Below are 12432 nucleotides of genomic sequence, written 5' to 3'. Positions count from 1 at the left end.
ATTTTCAAATCTGGTCTGAGCTGGCACAAAAATATTTCCAATAGTGTTTCCCTTCTGCCACTCCTTCATAGTCTGCTTTGAATTAGAGCACCCATGCCTTTATCCCATTTCATAAAAATCCAGAAATGAGGATATATGGAAGAATAAGGATTATATGGGCAAGATTGGATTCTTGAATCAACAAAGGATTTAGAAAATAAGGGTTTTTTTTAACATTTCATGAATAATTTTATTCCCAACTCTTTAAAAATCTTGTAATGTCATTTTGTCTCATCTTATAATTTTTCATCTTGCAAAGAGAAAAATATTATTACTCATTTCTTTCTATGGGGTAATAAATGGAAGGAAAACCTCTCCTCTATCCTGTTAATGTTAATGACCAGAGCCTATGAAATAAATTGACAAAAGACAGATTAACAGAATAAAAGGCACTCAAATTTCGTTGATGTTAATGTTTTTTTTATGCAAGGGGATTTCACAGAAAAGAAGTGAAAATCCAAAGAGGTGGTTAGACCTGAGAGCTTACATACCATTTTAACAAAGGGCGATAAATTCTGGAGAAGTAACTAGATAAAGGAAAGGGGGGTTGGGGGTTCCTATGGAAAATACACTGTGGGAGGGTAAGTATATGGTGAAACTAATGTCAAATAAGGGTGACTTTATGAAGCTTTGTTTCTGCAGAATCATTTCACTGTTTTGTGTCTTCTCTATGGCCATAGAAGTCCTTTGGAGAGGGGATTTATGACAGTCTTCATTCCTCAGAAATTTCTGTTTCTCATCAGATAAGGGAAGCTCTGAGAAGACTCCTTTCTGAGCCTGTTAATTCTCAATTGCCATCAGCTCAAAATAATTCACATTCCAAAGTGGCATATTTAAGGCATATTCAGATCCCCTTCAGTAACACATTTCAAATGGCAACTCAAACAAAAGAATTGTCACTATACCTTCACTGTTTCTGGTACCAGAGACTAAAGTCAATTAACTATTGATCATGGACAGTAGTCGGGGGTCATCCCCAGTCAGGATTCCAGCTGTATTTTTGTTTCCTGGGAGAGCTTCAGCTCTAGGTAGAGAGCCAGATTCTCTCAGGCATTTGGAAGATTCTGACTACCTTTGGCAATTCTAGAGGTTCCCTCCTTCACTAGTTTCACTTATATTTTCAAGGATCTTACAATGAACAAATGTACCCACCTATGCATAACATAAGCTCACAATTTCTGGCAATGCATTACTTTTTTAAAGTTTATTTATTTTTGAGAGAGACAGAGAGAGAGAGAGAGCAAGTGGAGGAGGGGCAGAGAGAGAGGAAGACTCAGAATCCCAAGCAGGCTCCAGGCTCGGACCCACCAACTGTGAGATCATGACCTGAGCTGAAGTCGGACACTTAACCGACTGTGCCACCCAGGAGCCCCTGAAAATGCATTATTTTTGATGTAAATATCCAGGGAAAGAAACCTACTCTCTCTCATTTCATACACCTATGTGATGCTGTGCATTGCAGAATATGATCCCTTAATCAAATCAGTTACAGTGTAAAAATCAGAGCTTAATAGCTTCCCTTTGTCTTTCATCTTCACATCTTGCTTAAATGCCAAATGCCTCTTACTAGCAAAATCCAAGTGGAATACTGCTGGAAAGTAATTCAAAGACAAACAGTTCCCAGAGCTTACCTCCCTTTAGCAAAGGGGAGACTTCAAAAAGGTAAGAGTAATAAATACATTCTGGCATGTTACACATAGGAATGATTTAAAGTTTTCTGAACATTTCACAAATACTATCAAGTAGCTTCCTTGACATTTTTTTGTGCTACTCAGCAAAACAGCAGAGTTGTTTACCTTCAGATTATTTTACCTTCTTCTATGGAACCTTTTATTTTCTTAATTGTACAATCACCAAAATAAGTTTTCCAGAGTTAAGTTCTTACTAAGAAGATGAGTAAAATGGCGAAAGCATTCTGTACATTTACCTGAAAAGAATATTATATCTTTTGACCCAGGAAATGAGACTTATGTGCCAAAACAATTAGAGGAAGTTTTCAGAGTAGGCTAAATATAGCAAGTAACTAAATACTAAATCCAACGTACCCCACCTTAGGCAGCAGGTAAACCAGAGGAACCATCTTCTAGGTCATCCTGCTCAAAACTTTCCCTAATGTTGGGGCTCTTGGGTGACTCAGTCGGTTCAGTGTCAGACTCTTGATTTTGGACTCTTGGTTTCTGTTCAGGTCATAATTTCACAGTTTGTGAGTCTGAGCCCATCTTGGGCTCCACGCTGACAGCACAGAGCCTTCTTGGGATTCTCTCTTTCCCTCTCTTTCTGCCCCTCTGCCGCTTGAGCGCGTGTGCTCTCTCTCTCTCTCTCTATCTCTGTCTCTTTCTCTTTCTCTCAAAATAAATAAATAAACATTTAAAAAAAACCTTTCCTAATCTTGGCATCAAGATTGATGTTAAGTGTCACCTATACCCCCAAAATATTCATGTCAAAATTTGCTAAAACACTGTCTGCTATGGGACTATGAATTTACAAATAAGAATAATTCCATAAACGACTATTCTGTCACTGTGGGCTATCACGTATGTGTCCTATGAACAAATGTGAAAACCGAAACACAGTCTGGGAGCCTAGTTCCCGATTACCTTCAGGCTGAAGGTGTCTTACTCATCGCACTCAAACTAAAAATGATAAAAGACCAAACTGCACTCACATCTTTTTTGTGTGTATGAATGAAAAGTAAACTACAGGTCCCAGGCCAGGCCATGGTGTATATTTTACTCATCCGTGTAGATAAGTGCACTGTACATGTTCTGCAATATGGCATAGAATACAAAGCAGTATACACATTTATGAAATACCATTTGTGTTATCTTTTTTTTTTTTTTTAATTTTTTTTTCAACGTTTTTTATTTATTTTTGGGACAGAGAGAGACAGAGCATGAACGGGGGAGGGGCAGAGAGAGAGGGAGACACAGAATCAGAAACAGGCTCCAGGCTCCAAGCCATCAGCCCAGAGCCCGACGCGGGGCTCGAACTCACGGACCGCGAGATCGTGACCTGGCTGAAGTCGGACGCTTAACCGACTGCGCCACCCAGGCGCCCCACCATTTGTGTTATCTTAAAGCAAAAGCTATGGGAGCAGATGGACAATTGCCTGGGATGAGAGAGAAGATCAAGTATAGGGTGAATTGTCAGAGTCTGACTGCGGGAGCAACACTGCAGAACAGATGCAAATCTTACTTTGGGTAATGACTTTTCTACTCACCCTGCATTTTTTTTTTGATGTTTCTTTTTTAAATCTTTTAATGTTTATTTATTTTTGGGAGAGAGAGAGAGAGACAGACAGAGAGAGAGAGAGAAACAGAGTGCAAGCAGGGGAGGGGCAGAAAGAGAGGGAGACATAGAATCCTAAGCAGGCTCCAGGCTCTGAGCTGTCAGCACAGAGCTCGACGTGGGGCTCGAACTCACGGGCTGCGAGATCATAACCTGAGCCGAAGTCGGACGCTTAATTGACTGAATCATCCAGGTGCCCCTCACCCTGCATTTCTGAGTTTGAGATTAGATTACTGCTTACAAGTTAAGAATAGAACGTTCAATCAAGTCTCCAATGAATTCAGATGGGTAATGAAAGTGTTGCTAAGTGAATGGGGTATAAATAGAAATAAGAACATGGGTATTTATTCAGCACAGAGAGTGTATTATGTATTTGTTGGAAGTTACAACTTTTTTGGTCAAAAGCTGTCCTTAGCCACTTTTATCTATGGCGTATTTGGCAGACAAGGTTACCAGCTGTTCTTCACGACAGGCCAGGTTAATGATTTTTTCTCCGTTGTGTAACAACAGAAACGGAGATGGGTCATAAACACCCTGGAACAAGCACAGAATAGTGTGTTATTTTAAATATTTTGGAGGCTACATATGTATGCCTGCAGTATAAACTATCAAATGAAGCTAAGTAATAATTATCCCCTAATTTGGAAGATCCAAGAATCAAGCTAGGTATGTTGAGTGTTATCAGAATGTCAGTATTTGAGATTTGGGGATCAACTTAATTGAATTAGTTGTGAGGGCTCTACAAATTCACTTTACTATATCGATGTCATTGCATGACAATATATAACTTTAAAGTAAAACTGTAATCATGAATCAGGTAAGTATTGTCTATGCTGTTCTTCCAACCCAAATGTGATGGCTATTTAGTAAATCTCTTATCCATATTTCTGGTTTCAGATCAGTCACATGAAGAGCTTGAGAGGCATGAGTCCCATTTTCACAAAAAGAAAATAAACTAAACAAAGTTAATGGCTTTTCTTAAACCCATCAGAGAATTGAGGTCATATGGAAAATATTCTCCCAGAATTCTGAGAGAGCAGGAAGATTCCTTATGTGCCCCAGATCAGAGAATCACAGACCCGATCAGCTTAACTGGAGCAGAAATCCAGACACAGGTAGGAACACTAAAATGGTAATACTCGCAAACAACCAAAGCCTGAATGTGGACCAGCTTAAGAGCAAAAAAATCCCAAAGGCTTTAGTTTTATGTGGGTTATGCCTCCAGGAGCCCCACAGAATTCTCATGGTGAAGAGGCAAGAAAGCCCCTCATGGCTCTGGTAGGGAGAAGCAGCCATTCAAAAATATGCCCAGAATGTTTTCCATGAGGACAGCTTGCTCTCCAATAAATAAATAAATACCTTAGTTCACCTAGAAGTAAGGGCAATGTACCCACCTGGTGGCCCCTCTAGGCTTCCTGTCTCACCCAGAGTGGGAAAGGAAAACAAAAGCCAAGATACACTTAGGAAAGTCATATCCCAGGCACACAAGCTACTAAGAGACTGAGATTTAATCAAAAGAGGACAGGATACTTCCCATCCCCTACTTCTTACCACCACATCAAAGACTCCGGGATAAAAACAGCGGATGCAGCTGAATGAATGGCAAGGCACAACGTTAGGAAGTTCTTGGGGGAAATCAAAGACAACATAAAAGACAAAGATACTAGAGGCATCTGAAGACCCTGGAAACTGCATCAATAGCAAATATTACACACCATCCAACTCCTGGCTCAATTAATGTAAGACTTCACATTCACTGACCTCATTCTTTTTTTAAGTTTACTTATTCACTTTGGAGAGAGACAGAAAAAGCACAAGTTGGGGGGCAGCAGCAAAGAGAGAGGGAGAGAGAGAAAATGCCAAGCAGGGTCCACACTGTCAGTGTGGAACCAGACATGGGGCTCAAACCCACGAACTAGGAGATCATGACCTGAGCCGAAGTTGATGCTTAACTGACTAAGCCACCCAGACACCCCTCATTGACCTCCTTCTTATTACTCAATATGTTATGTCCATTTTCAATAAAATTACAAGACATTTTAATAAGCAACAAAAATGCAATCTAATGAGACAAAGCATTAGATCCAGACTCATATATAACATGAAAGTTGGAATTATCATTTTAAAATAACTATAATTACTATAAGAATTCTACTGGAAAAAGTAGATAACATACAATAATAGATGGGTAATATAAGCAAAAAGGTAGAAACTCTAAGAAAGGATAAACAGAAAGGCTAAAGTAAAAATACTAACAGAAATGAAGGATGCCTTTGATGTGTTCATCAAGAGTATAGTGAACTTGGGGCACCTGGGTGGCTCAGTTGGTTGGGCTTCTCATGTCGGCTCAGATCATGATACAACATTTCTTGGGTTTGAGCCCCTCATAAGGCTCTGTGCTGACAGCTCAGAGCCTGGAGCCTGTTTCAGATTCTGTGCCTCCCTCTCTCTCTACCCCTCTCCTGCTCTCATTCTCTCTCTCTCTCAAGAATAAATAAACATTAAAATTTTTTTAAAAGAGTAGTAGTGAACTTATAGAAACTTCACACACTGAAATACAAAGAGAAAACAAATGGAAAAAAAGAAAATAAACACCCTGGAACTATGAGAAAATTTCAAAAGGTATAATACCCATGTAATCGGGGTACCAAAGGAACAGAAAATAGAGCAGAAGAAATATATGAAGTAATAACAGCTTAAAAATTTCCAAAATTAATGACATACACCTATCTATAGATCTAGGAAGCTCAGAATACAAAATACGATACAAACAAAAACAAAAACAAACAAAAAAACATCTACACCTAGTCATGCACTATTCAAAGTATAGAAAACCAAAAGCAAAGAGAAAGTTTTGAAATAAGCTACAGGCAAACCATACCTCATCTACAAGAAAAAAATAAGACATACTGCCCACTCTTCGTCAAAAACCGTGCAAACAAGAGAAGAATGGAGTGACATATTGAGTGTTCAAAGCAACATCCACCAATCTAGAACTCTACATATCCAAAAAGTTACACTTCAAATGTGAAAGAAAAATAAATGTTACCCAGGTCAGAAACTGGGATCTACATAAAAAAGAAAAATAGTCAGAAAAAGGATAAAGTAGTCAAATAAAATATTTGTGCATTCTTAATTGATATAGTAGGTAACTTTTCTGCTCAAGATAATGATAATGGTGATGTACTGTGTGGATAAGTGAAATGAACTGTAGCAATATTACAAGGAATGGGAGTAAAGCATTGGAAATACTGTGTTATAAGTGATCTGCACTATCTATGAAGTGGTATAACAGAATTTGAAAGTGGATTTAGATTAGTTGTTAGTGTATACTGTAAGCTATAAGGCAATCTATAATTTAAAAAATCAAAAAGAGATATAATATGCAAAGGGGGAGAGAAAATAAGGTCATATAATTACTCGACTAAATGGGGTGCCTGGGTGGTTCAGTTGGTTAAGCGTCCAACTCTAGATTTTGGCTCAGGTCATGATCTCATAGCTCCTGAGTTTGAGCTCCACACTGGGCTCTGCACAGACAATGTGGAGCCTGCTTGGGATTCTATCTCCTCTCTCTGTCCCTCCCCCACTTGCTCTCTGTATCTTTCTCAAAAAAAAAATAAATAAAAATAAATTTAAAAAATGAATGAATGAATAAATGAATGAATGAACATATTCAAAGCTAGACAAGGTATAAAAAGAAAAGGTTTTTTTTCATATTAAATATAACTTATTGTCAAATTGGTTTCCATACAATACACACTGCTCATCCCAACAGATGTCCTCCTCAATGCCCATCACCCACTTTCCCCTCTCCCCACCCCCCATCAACCCTCAGTTTGTTCTCAGTATTTAAGAGTCTCTTATGGTTTGCCTCTCTCCCTCTCTGTAATTTTTCCCCTTCCCCTCCCCCATGGTCTTCTGTTAAGTTTCTCAAGATCCACATATGAGTGAAAACATATGGTATCTGTCTTTCTCTGCCTGACTTATTTCACTTAGCATAATATTCTCCAGTTCCATCCGCATTGCTGCAAATGGCCAGATTTCATTCTTTGTCATTGCCAACTAGTATTCCATTGTATATATAAACCATTTCTTCTTTATCCATTCGTCACTTGATGGACATTTAGGCTCTTTCCATCATTTGGCTGTTTTTTGTTGAAAGTGTTGCTATAAACATTGGGGTACAAGTGCCCCTATGCATCAGCACTCCTGTATCCCTTGGGTAAATTCCTAACAGTGCTATTGCTGAGTCATAGGGTAGATCTATTTTTAATTTTTTGAGGAACCTCCACACTGTTTTCCAGAGCGGCTGCACCAGTTTGCATTCCCACCAACAGTGCAAGAGGGTTCCCGTTTCTCCACATCCTCGCCAGCATCTATAGTCTCTTGATTTGTTCATTTTAGCCACTCCGACCAGCGTGAGATGGTATCTCAGTGTGTTTTTGATTTGTATTTCCCTGACGAGGAGTGATGTTGAGCCTCTTTTCGTGTGTCTGTTGACCATCTGGATGATTTTTTTAAAAAGAAACAAAGAGGGGTGCCTGGCTGGCTCAGTCAGTAGAGGATGCGACTCTTGATTTCGGGAGTTATAAATTCGAGCGTCATGTTGGGTGGAGAGGTTACTTAAAAATAAAATCTTAAAAAAATAAACAAAGAAGTACAACAAATAGAAAACAGTTACAAATGTGATATAAATAATTGTGACAAACACATGATATAAATAAGTGATTGGATACATAAATAAAAGGAAGAAAAGAGACAAATTTCCATTGTAGAATTCTGCATAATTTATATAGATACTCTTTCTTCAGAGGGAGAGCACAACCACTCCCCCACCTCGTTAAGTATTATCAAAAAACAAAATTCAGCTGAATATATTTTAAAGATCTTATTGGCTTTATTCAATAATTCATGAATTGGGCAGCATCCCATATTGCAGATAGAAAAAAGCTCCAAAGAACTGTACAAAATAAGAGATGTTTACAGGCAGAAGGAGGCTAGATAAGGAAGTTACCAGTAAAGCAAAAATAAACTATTGGGCCTATATCAAAATAAAAGGCTTCTGCACAGCAAAGGAAACAATCCACAAAACTAAAAGGCAACGTACGAAACTGGAGAAGATATTTGCAAATGATATATCTGATAAAGGGTTAGTATCCAAAATATATAAAGAACTTACAAAACTCAATACCCTCAAAACAAATCATCCAATTAATGGGCAGAAGACATGAACAAATATTTCTCCAAAGAAGACATCCAGATGGCCAACAGACACATGAAAAGATGCTCATCATCACTTGCCATCAAGAAAATGCAAATCAAAGCTAAAATGAAATATAATCTCATTCTGACGCCTCTCAGAATGGCTAAAATCAAAAACACAAGAAACAATAGGTGTTGCCAAGAAACACACCTGTGTTCTTCACACCTGTGAAGAAAAAGAAACCCTCATGCACTGTTGGTGGGAATGCAAACTGGTACAGTCACTCTGGAAAACGGTATAGTTTCCTGAAAAAGGTAAAGATAGAACTACCTTATGATCCAGCAATTGTACTACTAGGTGTTTACCCAAAGATACAAAAATACTAATTCAAAGAGATACATGCACCTCAATGTTCATAGCAGAATTATTTTACAATAGCCAAGATATGGAAGCAGCCCAAGTGTCCACTGATCAATGAGTGGATAAAGAAGATGTGGTGTATATGTATATGTATATGTATATGTATATGTATATGTATATATGCATTTATGTATGTGTGTATATATATGTACAATTAAACGTTAAAAAAGAATGAGATATTGCCATTTGCAATGACATAGGTGGAGCTAGAAAGTGTAATGCTAAGTGAAATGAGACAGTCAGAAAAGCACAAATACCATATGACTTCACTCATAATGTGGAGTTTAAGAAGCAAAACAAATTGGGCAAAGGGGAAAAGAGAGGAAAAAAAAAAAACAAGAACACACTCTTAACTATAGAGCACACACTAGTGGTTGGTTACCAGAGGGGGGGGGGATGGGGGGGATGGGTGAAAAAAAGTGATGGGGATTAAGGAGTGTATTTGTTGTGATGGGCACTAGGTGATTAAAACAAAAAGTTAAAAAAATAAAAATTAATTAACTAATTAATTTTTTGAAAAAAGGTATTTCTACTCAGAGTTGATTGCTTCAGGCAAGGTTACCTTTCTTTGAGGGACAACAGGAATCTATCCGGCATATAACCCTATTAGTTTTGACCAGGTAATTCCAGATTGATTATTTAGGATTACATTCCTCGAAGAGGCTAATAGTGCAATTATGTTAGATACATTAAGTCCTGATTTGGAACATGGGCTTAGCGTAAACCACTCCATTTGAGGTCTGTTATTTCTTTTTTAACAGTATGAACCACACACAGTAACTTCCTTCTTATATACAAAAGTGTATATGAAAAAGGGAGGAAAATACAAACTTTACAGTGGAGAAAACTAACAAAAACTACGTCAGCCAGATGGTCAAGGTCAATACCAAGAGAGATAGCACATACCCTTGATATGATATTAACATGGTACCTGGCCTCTGTGGTCTTTCTCCTAAAAACCCATAATCCCAGTCTAATCATGAAGCAAATATCAATCCAAATATAGGGAAATCCTGCAAAATACATAACTAGTACTCCTCAAAACTATCATGGTTGAAAAAAAGAAAAGAAAAAAAAGAAATTTTGAGACACTATCCCAACCAAGAAGAGACCAAGGAGACAAGGAAATTGAATACAGTGCAGTATCTTGAAATGGGACCCTGGAACAGAAAACGACATTAGCTAAAAAATGAGGAATCTGAATAAACTATGATTAATAAGAATGTACCAATATCTATCTATTAACGGTAACAAATGTATCATACAAACATAAGGTGTTAATTATAGGGGAAAGTGGATGCCAGGCTTATGGGTATATGGGAATTCTAATACTACCGTATCAATTTTTCTGTAAATTAAAAACAAAATTAAAAATAAAGCACTCTGAAGGGCACCTGCATGGCTCAGTCAGTTAAGCGTCAGACTCTGTATTTTGGCTCAGGTCAGGATCTCTCAGTTCGTGAGGTCGAGCCCCACATCAGCAGGGGCTGTCAGCACTGAGCCTGTTTGGGATTCTCTCTTTTTTTTCTCTGTCTCTCTCTCTCTCCTTCTGTCTCCTACTCACACGTGTGCTCTCTCTCTCTCTCCCTCAAAATAAATAAAGATTTTTTTAAAAAAATAATAATGTTCTAAAAATTAAATATATTATTTAAAAACTCCTCATTACAGAGGCGCCCGGATGGCTCAGTCGGTTAAGCATCTAACTCTTGATTTTGGCTCAGGTCGTGATCTCACAGTTTGTGAGTTCAAGCCCCACAATGGGCTCAGAGCCTGGAGCCTACTTCAAATTCTGTATTTCCCTCTCTCTCTCTCTGCCCCTCCCCTGCTCATGCTTGCTTGCTCTCTCTCTCCCTCTCTCTCAAAAATAAATACAAAAACAAACAAACAAACAAACAAAAAAAGAGTAGAGGAAATCTCTGATCCTTTCTATGTGTGTTGCAATTGCCTAGCTAAGTATGCAAATGCCTTTATTTAACCAAACCTATGTAACTGAATAAAACTATTTATACTGCGGTGTAGATTTGATACTCAAGGCATACAAAAATAACATGATGCCACAAAGTATGTGTATATCTCCCAATGGCATAGAGAGGATATATATCAATATGCAGTTTGTTACTCCACCTGAAGACTCACACATAGTGTAACTATGCATTCCAGAACACATCTGCTCCATTTGTTAGCACACAGCAATCCAGGAAGAGTGGTCAACCAAGTTATTCACATTAACATGTTGTCAATTCCCAGCTATCACTCTGAGGATATGTTAGTCAACATTTCTAGAAATAGAACTGGCAGTTTCTATGCCTTCCTCAAGAGATAAATTGAGCATCTAATAAAAGTTCATTAGGCATTAATTTTCTGCCCATGTTGAAGAAACACTCTTGTAAATTCACTAATTCCTACGCACCAAGGAGGGACAACAACAACTACCTACTTAATACACTATCATCTTTCTAGGATGATTATAGCAATAAAGATAATCCACTTCCACTTTTAAAGTTTGTTCTGTTATAAAATATGTAAAGAATAGTAGCAAATTTTATATTATCTGCAGGCAGGCAATTTCAAAAATATTTATTATTGTGCTTGCATTGTAAGAAAAATCAGAGCTTTAAACAAAATCTAGCAGGTCTCTTCTCTTGCCCTCTCACTCACTCATTTCGAATGGCTTGTGGCATCTTTTGAATGTTTTTTGCCGATTTTGAAAAATAAATCCATCTAAGGAGTATCTAGTCCTTTTAGGACATGGCTGGCCTTCTCTCACATTCACACAAAAGAGAAATAAATAAACAAACAAACCTCCTTGCCTATGAGGCCACCTGGTAACAAAAGAAACGGTCACCGTTCCTCAGACCTTGCCTGAAAACATCCTTTCTGCTCCTTCTGCCGCTCGCTATCAAGATACAATAGCAGCTACGGGTTTCTGAATCTTTTGCTAATGCTAAGGGCACATGAAGGTAGACGCTTGCCCTTTAAAAAGCAGGAACAAAAATCAAGTAAACCAAAAGAAAATATTAATAGTAATATTAACAGGCTAACTTCAGTTTTTATCTCTAGATAGAGCAATTGCATGGGATTTATTTCTGTATTTCTCTGTAGGATCATGAGAGCAATAACACATCACAGTGTGTGTGTGTGTGGGGGGCTTATTCCCATGGTAAATACAATTCTTCTTTCTGATCCCATGTACAAAATCTCACTAAATATTTGAGCTCTACTGACAGAGTTTGTTCAGCGAGGGTTAAGACCCTTTGCTATGTATGACTTTACTTTAAAAAGATGACAACTGACAGTGTGGAGCCTGCTTGGGATTCTCTCTCTCCCTCACTCTCTGCCCCTCCCTGGCTCGCTCTCTCTCTCTCTCTCTCTCTATCTCTCTCCAAATAAGTCAGGTTTGAATATAAAGTTCCCTGGACACCCACAAGAGTTCTTTATATGAATGTCTTCCACAAAGGTGTCAGTCTTGTGACTAAAAGAAG

Source organism: Panthera uncia, chromosome D2 (genome assembly GCF_023721935.1).
Source record: "Panthera uncia isolate 11264 chromosome D2, Puncia_PCG_1.0, whole genome shotgun sequence".
Classification (NCBI taxonomy): Eukaryota; Metazoa; Chordata; class Mammalia; order Carnivora; family Felidae; genus Panthera; species Panthera uncia.
Note: the sequence above shows the minus strand (reverse complement) of the source record.